The sequence below is a fragment of the Mus musculus genome, chromosome 10 (assembly GCF_000001635.26).
Source record: "Mus musculus strain C57BL/6J chromosome 10, GRCm38.p6 C57BL/6J".
Taxonomy (NCBI): Eukaryota; Metazoa; Chordata; class Mammalia; order Rodentia; family Muridae; genus Mus; species Mus musculus.
Window position 1 is genome coordinate 92,466,472 of NC_000076.6, and position 15,104 is coordinate 92,481,575.

At 40.7% G+C, this 15,104-nt stretch overlaps 1 long non-coding RNA gene across 1 annotated transcript in view; it reads right to left on the reverse strand.

Annotated features, from left to right (window-relative positions):
• Positions 1–4,722, reverse strand: part of Gm40738 — an 81,536-nt gene extending 76,814 nt beyond the window's left edge. Inside the window, exon 1 of the long non-coding RNA XR_871949.1 lies at positions 4,619–4,722. This is a non-coding gene — a long non-coding RNA (predicted gene, 40738). The remainder of the gene's footprint in view (positions 1–4,618) is intronic.
• Positions 4,723–15,104: the final 10,382 nt, after the last annotated feature.

A 15,104-nucleotide genomic window follows, 5' to 3' on the forward strand; every position in this document is an offset into this window, starting at 1 on the left:
TACAATACAAATGATATAGAAGCCATAGTTAGGTTCCCTGTTTAGAGAATAAAGACAAGAACAAATGCCCATTCATGTTCAACACAGATGCAATTTTTTTCAGATGTTATCTGCAGCTGCAGAGTCCACATGTATGTATGATCCATATCCTATGCTATTCTTCAGAGAAATACTTAACTATTTACAATTACAAACAATCGAGTAGTATGTATCTTACATGTATATTTTTACATGTCAGTGAGATAAACTTTTAGAGGTGAATTTAATTGTCAAAAGAGGGTAAGAAGAGAGTCTATACTGCCATGTTAACCTTCAAAAATTATTTAATATTTCTATGAATATAATAAGAACCATTTATTTTTCTAAAAACATAGAATTAACTGTACATTTTTAAAAATTCATTGATGAAAAATACCATTTTATTTGATATCGCAGAAAGTGCCAGGAAATAAAAAATATTCTCCCAAATTTTCCAATAAGGAAATCAATGCAGAAAATGATGATATGACTTATTATGCTTCTAGAGAACAAAGGGGCTAGAGAGGTGGCTCAGCTGTTAAGAGCCCTTATTCAATCCACAGCACCCACATGATAGCACACAACCATCAGGAACTCCAGTTGCAGGGGATCTAGCACTGGCTTCTGGCTTCCACAGGTACAGGGCACAAACATGGCACTCAGATACATATGCTGGCAAAACAGTCATCCACATAAAGGAGAAAAATTAAATCTTCAAAAAGCTAGAACAGATCGGCTGATGTATTGGGTTATAAACATTCAATTATTCGCTAAACTCATTCGCTTAGCAGTTTTGGTGGCTTTCAGTACTGTTCTAAGAATGCTAAGAGTGCTTATTTTATCTTTGTATCAAGTCTTCAAGGCAGATGCCGATGATAGTCCCACCTCAAAGGTGAGACTGCTAAGGCAGTAAGAAATGCCTGCTTCAAGTTAAGGAGCCAGTAAGTGCCAGAGTTGTGACTAGAGCCTTGGCTGTGTGACTTCAATTTGTCTTCAACTCATCAACAATCTCTTAAAAAACTTATCAAAAAGGAAAAACAGTTCTCTCGGACTGTATGCCAATGTTTGAGCATAAAAGAATACACATGGAATGAGGAGAACCATTTCAATGAGTTTGAAAGGCCATAGATTTTGATATTCACCCACTGCCATCTTTCTGTTTCCATCTCAGACTAGAACTTCTCAGTTTCATGTGTGTGTGTGTGTGTGTGTGTGTGTGTGTGTGTGTGTGTGTGTTATGTTCATGTATGTGTGAGTTCAGGGCCACACATACACCACAAATCACATATAGAGGTTGGGTGTAAGACAATGTCCCTTTTATTGACTAGTATGTAAGTCAGGCTAGCTAGGCCCTGAGCTTTCTGGTGATTCTCTCTATCTCTGTCTCCCATCTCCTGTTAGGGTATACCATGACTGTAGACATGCAAGGTGCTATGTCTGTCTCTTCACATGGGTTCTGGGCATCTGTACACATGGCACCAGGTTTGCACATCAAGTACTTTATCCACTAAGTCCAACTAAGTCATCTCCCTGGACCAGTTGTTGGTCCTTTCTATTCAAAGTTCCACAGCTGTCACACACATTGTAAGCTTAAGCTCAGGGTACCAGGCGTGCCCCAGGCACTGTGCATGACCTGCTCTAAGCATCATGTGTAAGTATGTGCCTGCAGAGTATTAACAGGTCATAATTTGAATTATGCTTAGAGCAATGCAAAAGAAGACTCATTATTCTAATGTTTGCTCATAATTAAACCGTTTTTATGAGAGGCAGTTTTGTAACTTATTAAACCCAAAGTTAGCATTGCTTGAAGAAAAGATGAAATACTAGATTGCAATGTTTCATTCATATAAATTAGTATTTTGGAAGCATGATAGCAGACAACCATAGGTAACTTCAATTCCAGGGGGATTGAAAAATAAAATTTCCAAGGGAAAATATAAAGTATAGTTGTCCTATCTAATGTAAATAATCTTACTACATCTGTGATCTTTGAGTACATTCTACATCCATATAAACATACATGTATAAATGCATTTCTGTCCAGTGCAGCAGTGCACAGCTATAATCCCAACACCTGAAAGGTTGAAGCATGAGTAGGATTATCAAGTTGGAGTCCAGGCTGTGTTGTGGGGACTCTGCCTCAAAGAAAAACAAAGTCAGGCCTGGGCATACGGCTCAGTCAATAAAGTGCTTACTATATAAACATAAAAGATTTGAGTTCAGTCCCTGCACCAAAGTAAAATTGCCAGACATAATAGTATGTGCTTGTAACTCAGACCTGGAAAGACAAGGGAATTCCTGGTGCCCGATGGCTTGCCTATCAGCCTAGCCAAACCAGTGAGCTCCAAACTAATAAACTAAAAAAAAAAGAAAAAAGTTTGCCCCAGTGTAGGGGAATACCAGGACTGGGAGGCGGGAGTGGGTGGGTTAGTGGAGGAACACCACCATATCCTTCTATGAGGATAGAAGCAGGGGGAGAGAGAATGGGATGGGGGTTTCCAGAGGGGAAACTGAGAAAGGGACATTTGAAGTGTAAATAAATAAAACATCCAAAAAAAAAAAAAAAAAGCTTATCTCACACACATGATGGATGATTTCAGAAGAACAACATTTGAGGATGAATTCTGGTTTGCACATACACATTCACATATGCACGCATGCAAGCATGCACAAAACAGCACAGAGAGAGAGAGAGAGTCAGAGAGAGAGAGAGACAGACAGAGAGAGAGACAGAGAGAGAGACAGAGAGAGAGAGACAGAGAGAGAAACAGGCATCAGATCTATTAACATTTTTCACCCAGAAAATCTCAGCAGAGTCTTTTGATCTGGGTAAGGCAATCACTGTCCATGTTCACATTTTACATCTTGCTACTTTTCACATTCTCCCTTGTCACAAAGCCCCAAACAATGCTAAAGAGTTGTCTCATTACTACTGAAGCAGGATGCCATTAATTAGGCTTCTTAATTGAGTAGAGTATACAGAAACTACTTGCATGGGCTTTTAAGAGCAGTCTTTTTACTGAGACAACTTTTCTTTGGTGGCTATGGCATATGATAAACTTTATTATAGCTGTCTCCTGTCAATAATGCCAATGACTGTTCAGGTAAGACTCTGTGCTCATCCCTTTTATAGTAATCTCACTTTTGAAATGGTAATTTAGCTAGCATCTCTTAGGACTTAAACTCTGTAATAATTTCTCACAAATTGAACTGCACCTTAGATATAACAAAAGCTTGATGAGACTGGCCAACACTAGCTACGGAGAAAGTATTAGCATAACAATATTTTTAACTGAGTTTCTCTCCTTGCATCTTCCTGTCCTTCCCTCTCTGATACCCAGGCTCTCTCTCTAGATTTCTATGTATTGAGAGACAGAGATGGGCTCAGAAACATAATGGGGTATCAATAATTTTTAAAGGCAATTTGATAAAGAAGAATGCAATTCTAGATCGATAGGTCTGATTCCCATGGAGATTAAAGTAATTACACTGAAAACTGCATTCATTTGGAGGATAGGCCTGACAGAGCTCTGTCATATACTTTTAAATACATATTACATCATGCTATTAAGCTCTATTATGGAAAGAAACACTCCACTTGATTGCTAAGGGGTAAAGCAATCAAGTAAGCACGGCATCCTGGTCAAAATAATAGGAACGTATTCATCCATCTGTCCATCCACTCATTCATTCACGCAGTTGGTGGCAGATATCTGATTGGTTGGCTTCCTGCTAAATTTTAGGAATACAGCAGAGGCAACTCACTTTATACCGGTGACAACCTACAATTGACATACTAATAAGGACAACACAAGTGGGTCACAAGATGATAACTAAAGCAAAGACAGGGAGGTCAGAAGAAGACAAATCCAAACCTTAATCATCATTACAGGAGGACCCCAAGAAGGTGGATTTATCTAAATATTTACACAAAGGAAGAAAGACAGCTATAGCTATGGACATGGATGTGGAAGAGCATCATGGTGGAAACAATAGTTGGTACTCAGTGAGACAGTATGTTTATGGCCTGGCTAGAACAGTCTGGGCAGAGAGCAGAGTGGGTAGAGTGGCCCTTGGAAGATGGAAAGGGCCTAGGTCCAAGTCAAAAGTCCTGGGTAGAATGGACTAATCTTAAAGTGGTTGGCTTTTCTTTGGAATGAGATGAAGAGCTGATGATGCTACTGAGCAGAGGAGAATTATGAGTGGACATCAAAGGGTCCTAAGGAATCACTCATTAGCTATGCTGAGCAGGACATCAGAAGGCTGCTAGGATCATCCAAAGAGAAGGTGGCAGACTGAAATCTGTGGTAGCCAAGGAAGTGGTGAGAGAAGCACATATTCTGAAGTCCTTGAAGGCAACAACAAGGAGATCTGTTGACTCCTGGGAGTTTGGATTGAGAGAAAACAAAGAACTAGAGCCAAATCCAAGGTCTTTGGCTAAGTAACTTGGAGGGTAGAAAAAAAATGTCAAAATGAACAGAGAGTCCAGAGAAAGAAAAAATTCCATTGAAAGATATTGAAAATGTCACAGGCCAAATATAGAAGAATCTACTACTATTTGTTACATGGACACACTATCAAACTGCCTATATGTACCTACCTCTCTTCCCATAGATTAATGCAGCTCTCAGTTCTCTTCAGCAAAGGGTTTGTAGCAGTGTCTGGTGGCTAACACAGAGATTCCCCACTGGTCAACATGCAGAGAATAGGTGTCTGGCAAGTAGTGTTCAGCCATAAATAGATCTTTCATGTGACAATTTTCCTCCTTCACCTTCCCCCAGGCTCAGGGAATTTGGCAGAGGAAGAAAGAGTGTAAGAGCTTCAGAGCCTAGAGAGGGTGGCTGGAAACCAGAACCTTCTGGACATGACAGGGAGTCCTTACTCCCATGAACTCCCAGCAGCCAGGGTTACAGGCACAAGACCAGTATAAGATAAAGCCAGTGAAAATTCCAGGAGGTGCTCATGAGCTGCAGCACTGAGCTGAACAGCTATTGATGGTTGGTATCTACTGCGGGAGAGAGAGGATATTCCCTTACTAACTTAAAGGATCGTACCCCAGTGGCTCTCTCCTGCTCTTGCACATGTTCATACACATATGGGCAGCACTATTTAGACTTAGAAACTGGGACATGAGAGTGTGAGGGAACCTAGAAGGGTCTAGGAAGGGTTGAAACAGAAGAAGTAGAGGTGATGATATGATAAAAATTTGTTGGATGTGTGTATGAAATTCTCAAGGAGTTAATAAAAATATGTTTTTGAAGGTTTGAAAATTTCTCTGGATAAATTGAGAAACAAAGTGATTCCCATCGCCTCTAACCACCCACAGTCAACAAAGACCAAGCAAAGATGGCTCCTAATTGGAGATCAGTTTTCTTGATATAGGCTACTTATTATCTACAGATTGTAAATACCTTTGGCTCCATAGATTGTAAATATAGTTTCCTCTAAGAATAACTTTCAAGCTTAAAACATGATTCTAGATACAAGTTTTGTTCATTTGGGGCATTGGTATTTTATCATATAAATAAAATTGTTTACTTGGGGAAAAAAATACAAAGTCAACACCTATTGTAGACCAGGCAAGATGCTGTATGACGTCAGTAGGAACATTAGGCATTGGAAGTATAATTACAAAGAGTACATACTTTCATCTCTTACCTTTTCATGTTTCCCTAGCGTTTTGATAATGCACCTCCACTATAAATAGGCTATTTGGGAGTAAACAGTACTGTGCTAGCCCCAACCTGGAGACCGATCTAGCCAGAAATGGCTGGTAGAAATTCTAGTCTGCAAGCACCAAGCAGGGAGAGTGAAATGAATGTTAAATATGAGCGTGACCTAGGAGAGAGTGAGGCCATTCATATTTACTATGTAAAATGTTTTCCATTACTGAGACACTTCAGCTCGGCCATCTTCTAGATTAGGAAAATCAGACATGCCACATTAGCGATTTCTCTGGGGCTATGAGGCTCAGGAGCTTGGGGCAACTATACATCAAAGTAATATGGCTGTGCTAACGTTACACTGGTGGAGAAGGAGGAAAACACAGGAGATGGATTGAAAATGTCACTAAATCAAAAGGTTCGAGGCAGCAGGCTGAAATTGGCAGAATTAATCAAAGGGTAACTTTGAGGGGGTGCACAGGGGTAAAGAGGGTGGCATTTGATTGTCACTGGAAGTCTTAGATGTAGGAAAGCCACACTGAACATGTCTCACACCTGCCACAGAGCTCTGAACAGGGAGTCACGGGAGGCACAGTGGACTATCTTGTGGCAATTTCCCAACTTAGTCTGATTTTCTTGATTTCACTCAACCTTGTGCTGCTAGTCTTTCCTTCCTTTATTTTTAATTTTAGTGTTGTTTTTTTTTTCCTGTCAGGGAAGTACATTTCATATTTGAGACCCAATGAGACGTTAGAGCCCCAATCTCCCTTTGCTTTATTAGAAAACATGCATGCCCACATTCACCATTAAGTGCTATTAGAGTTGTTTTCATGTCTTTGTTTTACCATGTATTCAGTTTAAAGGTCCAGATTGAAATACTATTAAAAATAACTATTTGTATTAATCCTTCTGGAAATAATTTTAATAATAACTATTATTATTAAACAAAATAATTACTTTTTGCATTAGTATTAATTTCAAGGTGTTTTTCATTTTTTCCTTTTTGTCTTTAAGCAAAAGTCCCAGGAAGTCACCCAGTGCAGGACATTAAATCTCTCTTGCCTTTCTCCAGCCCCTCCTGACCTTTAGATCAATCGAATTTTACTTTTGAATGCATTCAAGCTTCAACAAAAATGCAATGAGTGCCGGAATGCACCCCACCACTTCAGTCCAAAGGCAACCCAGAGACAAAGAAGCCAGCCTCTCTGTGTGCCATCTAATCAAATCTCTCCCAGGTCCCCAGCTAAGTACAGGAAATCTCAAGTTTTTAGCCAGTCTTCAATTTCCTAATCCTAGCCTCCAGTCCCCTTGGGTCTTTCTGCTTGACCTGGTGATCTCTGCCTAGCAGACTGGTCTAAGCAGGCTGGGAGCCTCCTGTGCTGACAGTGTTGAGGGCAATCTGAAGGGAACCTTGCTGTTCTGGCTCTGGAAAAGCCATGTTGGCCTGACAAATACTTAGCTCCTGGGGGAAGCCCTTCTTCCTATCGTGTTCAATGCAGCTAGATCTTTCTGCTTTTGTTGCTGTTTCGTTTCAGGGGAAGATTTTATTTTGGCCACCAATGGGCTAAGTTTGAGAAAAGTTCACTTAACCAGACTTCTGTGGAACCTCGCTCTGATTGACTTTTCAAAACAATTTCCATTTGACTTTCACAATGGCTGCAACATAAAAGTGATTTGTTGGGTGTCACTAATGACCTTTCTCTCGAAAGCTTGATTCAGATTCCTGATGACAGTAAACAACATCTATCAAAATCTTCCTGCAGCACCTTGGAGCCAACAACTGTCTCGACATTGCCTCTTAGTCCTTCTAAATTAACCACATCCTGCGCACCGCATATGTGTGTGCGCGCACGCACAGGGCTGATTGATTTACACATGTATTTTTGGCATTTATAGTTGATGAAGATGAAAATTGGGAGCATTCTCCAGGCAGAAGAAACTCATCTAAAGTTCTGGAAGGATCATAGATCCTCATTTGTAACTTTGGTACCCACACTCGCAGGGTGAGATCTTAGAGATAATTTAACACTAGAGGAAGCCACTGAGGGCACAGATCCGGAATATTACAAAAGAATCTCGCAGCCCCTCCCAAGAACAGAAGTAGCTTCATATCATTACTTGGACCCCAATTGTCCCTTAAAAGAAATCTAAGTATGTGGGGGGGAGGTATTCTTCAAAAGTGGCCTTATTTTCTGTTTCAATGAGAAACTGTTGCACTCAAATTGACAAGCATTTAAGTAAAACTCAAATCCAAAGGGCAGAGCAGCAGACCGAGTCTCTGTAATTATGAAGACCTGAGTTGAAATGCCCCCTCCCTCCAGACTCAGGTGAAAGAGACTGGGCAATACTGTGTCTGGCCCTGTTTCTAACCTCATACCTGAGGGGCAGCCGTGGGGAGATTTCAAAAGCTCACCATCCAGGCGACTTGGCTGAACCAGCAAGCCTTTGTTTCAGTGAGAGAAGCTTCACCATAGTAAGGCAGATGGAAAGTAACAAAGGAAGAGACCTGAAGTCCTGCTCTGGTGTATCCACACAAGGTCACATGTACCACAAACTCATGGGTGTGTGCCACTTACATACACCATGCAAATACACATAAAAATCTAAACTAAAAACAAAAGACCAAATCCCACTAAAATTGGCTCGCATATATAGCTCACTAGTTAATTTTCATTGTTCTGACATCGCCCCACAAGTTAGGACCCTCTGTTTGTCACCCCACAGAACAATGTGCTCTATGTCAATGTCCTTCTTAGAACTCTTTCCTAGTTTAGAACAGGGCAGCAAGGCAATGTTCACAAGAAGGCAAACCAGTGATATTTAATTAACCCTTTAATGCTGAAAGAATAAACACCACAGGAATAACAAAAGAAATAGTAAAATCAATGTAGGAAATTTTACACCCAACGAATTAGGGATACCAGAAAGACCTAGAAAAAAGACCTTTGTTCAACTTCATATCTGGAAATATGACCGCTGTCAATTCCCTCAACACACTAAGGGATTGAAAATGTAAAACATTCATGTGGGTTGCTTGGGAATCAAAGGCAGAAATGCCTTCGATGGGCAAAGGGCTAGGGAAGAAATGTTGAAAGAAACACAGTAGAAAGTGAAGCTTTCAGACTCCAAAGAGGCCAGTGAGGTTGCCCAAATAGAGAGGAAAGGCGGGGGAAAAGTCTGCGTATCAAATTGACTTCATTCCAGGTATGTTTGATGTATACTGAGGATAATCACACGATTTTCCAAAGCTTGCACACAGAATAAACAATAATTCCTGGGGAATCTGTGTTGTTATAAGTGTGTTTCACACCAGTCAGAATGGCTAAGATCAAAAATTCAGGTGACAGCAGATGCTGGAGTGGATGTGGAGAAAGAGGAACACTCCTCCATTGTTGGTGGGAGTGCAGGCTTGTACAACCACTCTGGAAATCAGTCTGGCGGTTCCTCAGAAAATTGGACATAGTACTACCGGAGGATCCAGCAATACCTCTCCTGGGCATATATCCAGAAGATGCCCCAACTGGTAAGAAGGACACATGCTCCACTATGTTCATAGCAGCCTTATTTATAATAGCCAGAAGCTGGAAAGAACCTAGATGCCCCTCAACAGAGGAATGGATACAGAAAATGTGGTACATCTACACAATGGAGTACTACTCAGCTATTAAAAGAATGAATTTATGAAATTCCTAGCCAAATGGATGGACCTGGAGGGCATCATCCTGAGTGAGGTAACACATTCACAAAGAAACTCACACAATATGTACTCACTGATAAGTGGATATTAGCCCCAAACCTAGGATACCCAAGATATAAGATATAATTTGCTAAACACATGAAACTCAAGAAGAATGAAGACTGAAGTGTGGACACTATGCCCCTCCTTAGATTTGGGAACAAAACACCCATGGAAGGAGTTACAGAGACAAAGTTTGGAGCTGAGATGAAAGGATGGACCATGTAGAGACTGCCATATCCAGGGATCCACCCCATAATCAGCATCCAAACGCTGACACCATTGCATACACTAGCAAGATTTTATTGAAAGGACCCAGATGTAGCTGTCTCTTGTGAGACTATGCCGGGGCCTAGCAAACACAGAAGTGGATGCTCACAGTCAGCTAATGGATGGATCATAGGGCTCCCAATGGAGGAGCTAGAGAAAGTAGCCAAGGAGCTAAAGGGATCTGCAACCCTATAGGTGGAACAACATTATGAACTAACCAGTACCCCGGAGCTCTTGACTCTAGCTGCATATATATCAAAAGATGGCCTAGTCGGCCATCACTGGAAAGAGAGGCCCATTGGACTTGCAAACTTTATATGCCCCAGTACAGGGGAACACCAGGGCCAAAAAGGGGGAGTGGGTGGGCAGGGGAGTGGGGGTGGGTGGATATGGGGGACTTTTGGTATAGCATTGGAAATGTAAATGAGCTAAATACCTAATAAAAAATGGAAAAAAAAAGTGTGTTTCAGTTTATGGGTCCCCTTCTCACAAATGTAAACACATACACAATGTTTTGCCTATCGTTTCTGGTGTTTGGAAATTCCTAAATTTCAATAATTAAAATTTACTGAAGTAATTCCTTGAGGAATCCATGCTGTTGACATGGATGACCTAAGTTTCAAGGTTTCTCCTTGCTTCTGGGACACTATTGTCTCTGTGATGACTCACAACAGCTGAATGGAGCCAACGTTCCTCCTGGGGGCTCAGGGACACAGGTCCTACCTACAAGGGGTTGATCAGCATCGGAACATACTCTGTTTGCGAGGATTTATCCAAAACTCCAGCTGCTGCTGGAGCAGATCAAACTTATCAGGAAATCACAGTAAGTCTCACCTCTTCAGGCGACCACTTAAAGAAATCACAGACTTGCCTCAATTTCTGTGAAAAAAAAATCTAGCAATCAGTTCTATCTTAAATGTATTTATCATTAATCTGTATCCCTTAGAAGAAATTCTTATGATACATTTTTGTTATTGTTAAATTAATCATGTCACCAGATGTTTTGCATGCCTGATTTGTGTACATCAACACATCAGAGAATGAGTCTCCTGAGCTAATTTATACTTTGTAACATAAACAGGCTGATAAACTGGGAATTCTGTTGAGAATGAAAATTTTTGGCCCATTCTAATTCTGTGCTGATTTGAGGTTATAATGGGTCACGCAGCATCTATGCTTTCTGTATACCTGTGTGACACACAACTTTCTTCAATCATTTTGTTATTGTGTCAGAGGGTATGTGTGCCATGGTGTACCTGCAGATATCTCAGGACAACTTTGTGCCATTTCTTCTCTCCTTTATGTGGACTACAGAGAGCACATATTGCCAGACTTGTGTGGCAGCAACTGACCCATCAAGCCATCTTGCAGATCCCCCTGCAGTTACTATCCCTTTATTCCAGAATGTAACAGTGCTGAGGTGTGTTCCCTTTTGGGTTTTGTATTCAGTTTTCTTGTTCAGTTTTTCAATGTCAATGTGCTTGAGTTTGGCTTTATTTCTCTGGCCCACGGAGCTTTGTTAAAGGGAACTCACAGCAGAGGAGGAAGAGGAGTAGGAGGAAGAGGAGGAGTAGGAAGAGGAGGAGGAGGAGGAGGAGGAGGAGGAGGAGGAGACAGAAACAGAGACGGAGATGGAGACGGAGAAGAAAGAAGAAGAAATGGAAAGGATTTGGATGAAAGGACAAGAAAGAAGTCAAACTTGAGAAGGGAAATAGCAGAAATGAAGAGTCAGGGCAGGAATACAAATCCAGAGCTAGGAAAGAACTCTGATTCCAGACATACAGGAACCAAGAAACACAAGGCAGAGGTGAGGTGGCTTGGGGAAGATCATGGTTTTTGGCATGGGGAAATAGCTTAGTATTGATAGCTGCTGTAGCTGTTGTTCAAGACACTTCTTTTTCTTCTTTTTTTAACTGTCATTAATACACTTTTTAAAAAAATTATTTGTAATTCATTTTTTACACTTCATATTCCATTCCCTGCCCCTCCCCTCCCATCCTCCAACTGCTCCACATCCCCTTCTCCACACCACACCCTGTCTCCACATGGATACCACCACCCTCCACCCCATCTGACCTCTAAACTCCCTGGGGCCTCCAGTCTCTTGAGGGTCAGGTGCATCATCTCTGAATGAACACTGATGTCCTGTCTTCCTGCTGGAGGTGGGATCTGTAAGTTCCCCCTCCCTACTGTCTGGCATTTCATCTAAGGTCCCTCCCTGTGAGTCCTGGGAGTGTCTCGCTTCCCAGGTCTCTGGTGCACTCTGGAGAATTCCCCCAACCTCCTATTTCCTGAGGTTGCCTTTTAATATTCTTTCTGCTCGCTCTTGGAGCTTCAATCCTTTTCCCTCACCCAATACCACCAAATCAGGTTACCCTCTCCCCTCCCCGATATGCCCCCACCCCATTCACTTTCCCTCCCAAGTCCTTCCCTCCCTCCCCACTTATGATTGCTTTCTTCTCTCTCCCAAGTGGGACTGAGGCTTCCTCACTTGGGCACTTCAGCTTGTTGAGCCTTTTAAATTCTGTGGACTGTATCTTCTGTATTCTGTATGTTTTTGTTTGTTTGTTTGTTTGTTTGGTTGGTTGGTTTGTTGTTGTTGTTTGACTAATATCCACCTATTAGTGAGTACATAGCATGTATGTCCTTTGCATCTGAGTTACCTCAATCAGGATGATATTTTCTAGTTTCATCCATTTGTCTGCAAAACTCAGGATGTCCTCGTTCTTAATAGCTGAGTAGTATTTCCATTGTGTAAATGAACCACATTTTCTGTATCCATTCTTCTGTGGTGGGACATCTAAGTTGTTTATCTTCTGGTTATCACAAATAAGGCCACTATGGTCATAGTGGAACATGTGCCCCTGTGACATGGTAGACCATCTTTTGGGTATATTCCCAAGAGTGGTATAGCTGAATCTCCAGTATAAATTTTCTGAGGAACCTCCAGATTTCCAGAGTGGTTGTACCAGTTTGCAATCCCACCAGCAATGGAGGAGTGTTCCTCTTTCTCCACATACTCTCCAACATGTTTTGTTACCTGAGGTTTTGTTCTTAGCCATTCTGACTGGTGTAAGGTGGAATCTCAGGGTCGTTTTGATTTGCATTTCTCTGATCACTAAGGACTTTGAACATTTCTTTAGGTGTTTCTCAGCCTTCCAAGATTTCTCAGTTGTGACTCCTCAGTTTAGTTATATACTCCATTTTTCGACTGGTTTGTTTGGTTTTTTTGTTGATAAACTTCTTGAGTTCTTTATATATTTTGAGTAATATATATATGTATATGTGTATATATATACATTATCCGCTATTGGATGATTGGATGTGAGGTTAGTGAAGATTTTTTTTCCCAATCAGTTGGTTGCTGATTTGTCTTATCGACTATGTCCTTTGCCTTAAAGAAGCTTTCCAGTTGTATGAGGTCCCATTTATCAATTCTTGATCTTAGAGCATGAGCCATTGGAGTTATGTTTAGGAAATTTTCTGCTGTGTCAATGATTTCAAGGTTCTTTCCCACTTCTCTTCTATTAGATTCAGTGTATCTGGTTTTATGTTGAGGTCCTTGATCACTTGGACTTGAGCTTTGTACAAGGTGACAAATATGGGTCAATTTTCATTCTTCTACATTCAGGCAGCCAGTTAGACCAGCACCATTTATTGAAGATGTTTTTTTTTTCATTGTATATTTTGGCGCCTTTGTCAAAAAATCAAGTGATGATAAGTGTGTGGTTTTATTTCTGGGTCTTCAGTTCTATTCCATTGATCAACATGTCTGTCTCTGTACCTTATGATGAAGTTTTTAATCACTATCGCTCTGTAGTAAAGCTTGAGGTCAGGGATGGTGATCCCCCCAGCTGTTCTCTTACTGTTAAAAATTGTTTTTGCTATTTTGGATTTTCTACCTTTCTAGATGAATTTGAGAATTGCTCTTTCCATGTCTTTGAAGAATTGTGTTGGGATTTTGATGGGGATTGCATTGAATCAATAGATTGCCTTTGGTAGGATGGCCATTTTTACTATGTTAATTCTGCCAACCCATGAGCATGGGAGATGTCTCCATTTTCTGAGATCTTCTTTGATTTCTTTCTTGAGAGACTTAAAGCTATTGCTATACAGGTCTTTGACTTGTTTGGTTAGAATTACTCCAAGATATCTTATGATATTTGTGGCTATTGTGAAGGAAATTGTTTCCATAGTTTCTTTCTCAGCTTGCTTATCATTTGTATAAAGGAGGGCTACTGGTTTATTTGAGTTAATTCTGTATCTGACCACTTTGCTGAAGTTATCAGCTGGAGAATTTCTCTGGTAGAATTTTTGGGGTTGCTTATGTATACTATCATATCATCTGCAAACAGTGATACCTTTATTTCTTCTTTACCATTTTGTATCCCCTTGATCTCTTTTTGTTATCTTATTGTTCTAGCTAATACTTCGAGTATTATATTGAATGGGGAGAGTGGGCATCCTTGTCAAGACACTTCTTAAACAACATAGCTTGTTAATAATTTAACTAGCCTCTGTATGTGTGTGTTTGTGTGTGTGTGTGTGTGTGTGTGTGTGTGTGTGTGTGTGTGTGTGTGTGTTTATGTGTAAGATTGTGGTTGGGGAGTATAAGAGATACATAGTGTTTTCTTTATACTGACACTTTTTATAGTCAGTAATATATTTTCAAACTCAGAAAGAGTTGAAAGAAAATAATAGAAGAGAAGCACCTTCCGTTAGAAGTTCAAAGCTTGGTCTCTGAGTTCTCAGATGTGCAGGTCCAGAGAGGCTGCAGGCAGGAAGACTTGGTAAGATAAAGGAGATCATCTCATCCATCTTTCTAAGAGCCATTGGATTCCCCAGGCCCGAAGGTTGTGGATAAACAGGGTGATAGTCAGACAGAGGGAAAGCCAGCAAAGAGGAGAGGCTATTCATATAGGGTGGTCAGACCAGAGACAGCATGGATAGGGGCAAGCACAAGGATGGCATGTGTACCTGTTAACTCATCAGTGACAGGCACTAGTCATAGTCAAAATAGAAGGGAGTCACATCTGTAATAGTAATAAATACTAATAACAGTTACAGAATATCTGGAAAACATTGCTGAATGCTTAATGTAAGCCTGTTGAGGCACCTTATATATAGCAAATCTTATCAGTGCTACTACCCTAAAGGATAGATATTAGGTATAAATTCCACATAGTCAAATTTAAGCCAAGTAAACTCATTATGAAAGGCCATATACCTCATAAGTAATGATTTGAGAAAATTTTTATCTGGAGGCTACAGGATGGACTAGAAGGATGCATAGACTGGACTTAGAGAAAATCAGGCAGGGATATGAAAGGGTGCACACAGGGAGTCTGGGACCTGAGAATAGATGCTTTGGGGTGTCAAGGATGACACTAATATTTCTGGCCTCTGTATCAGAAATG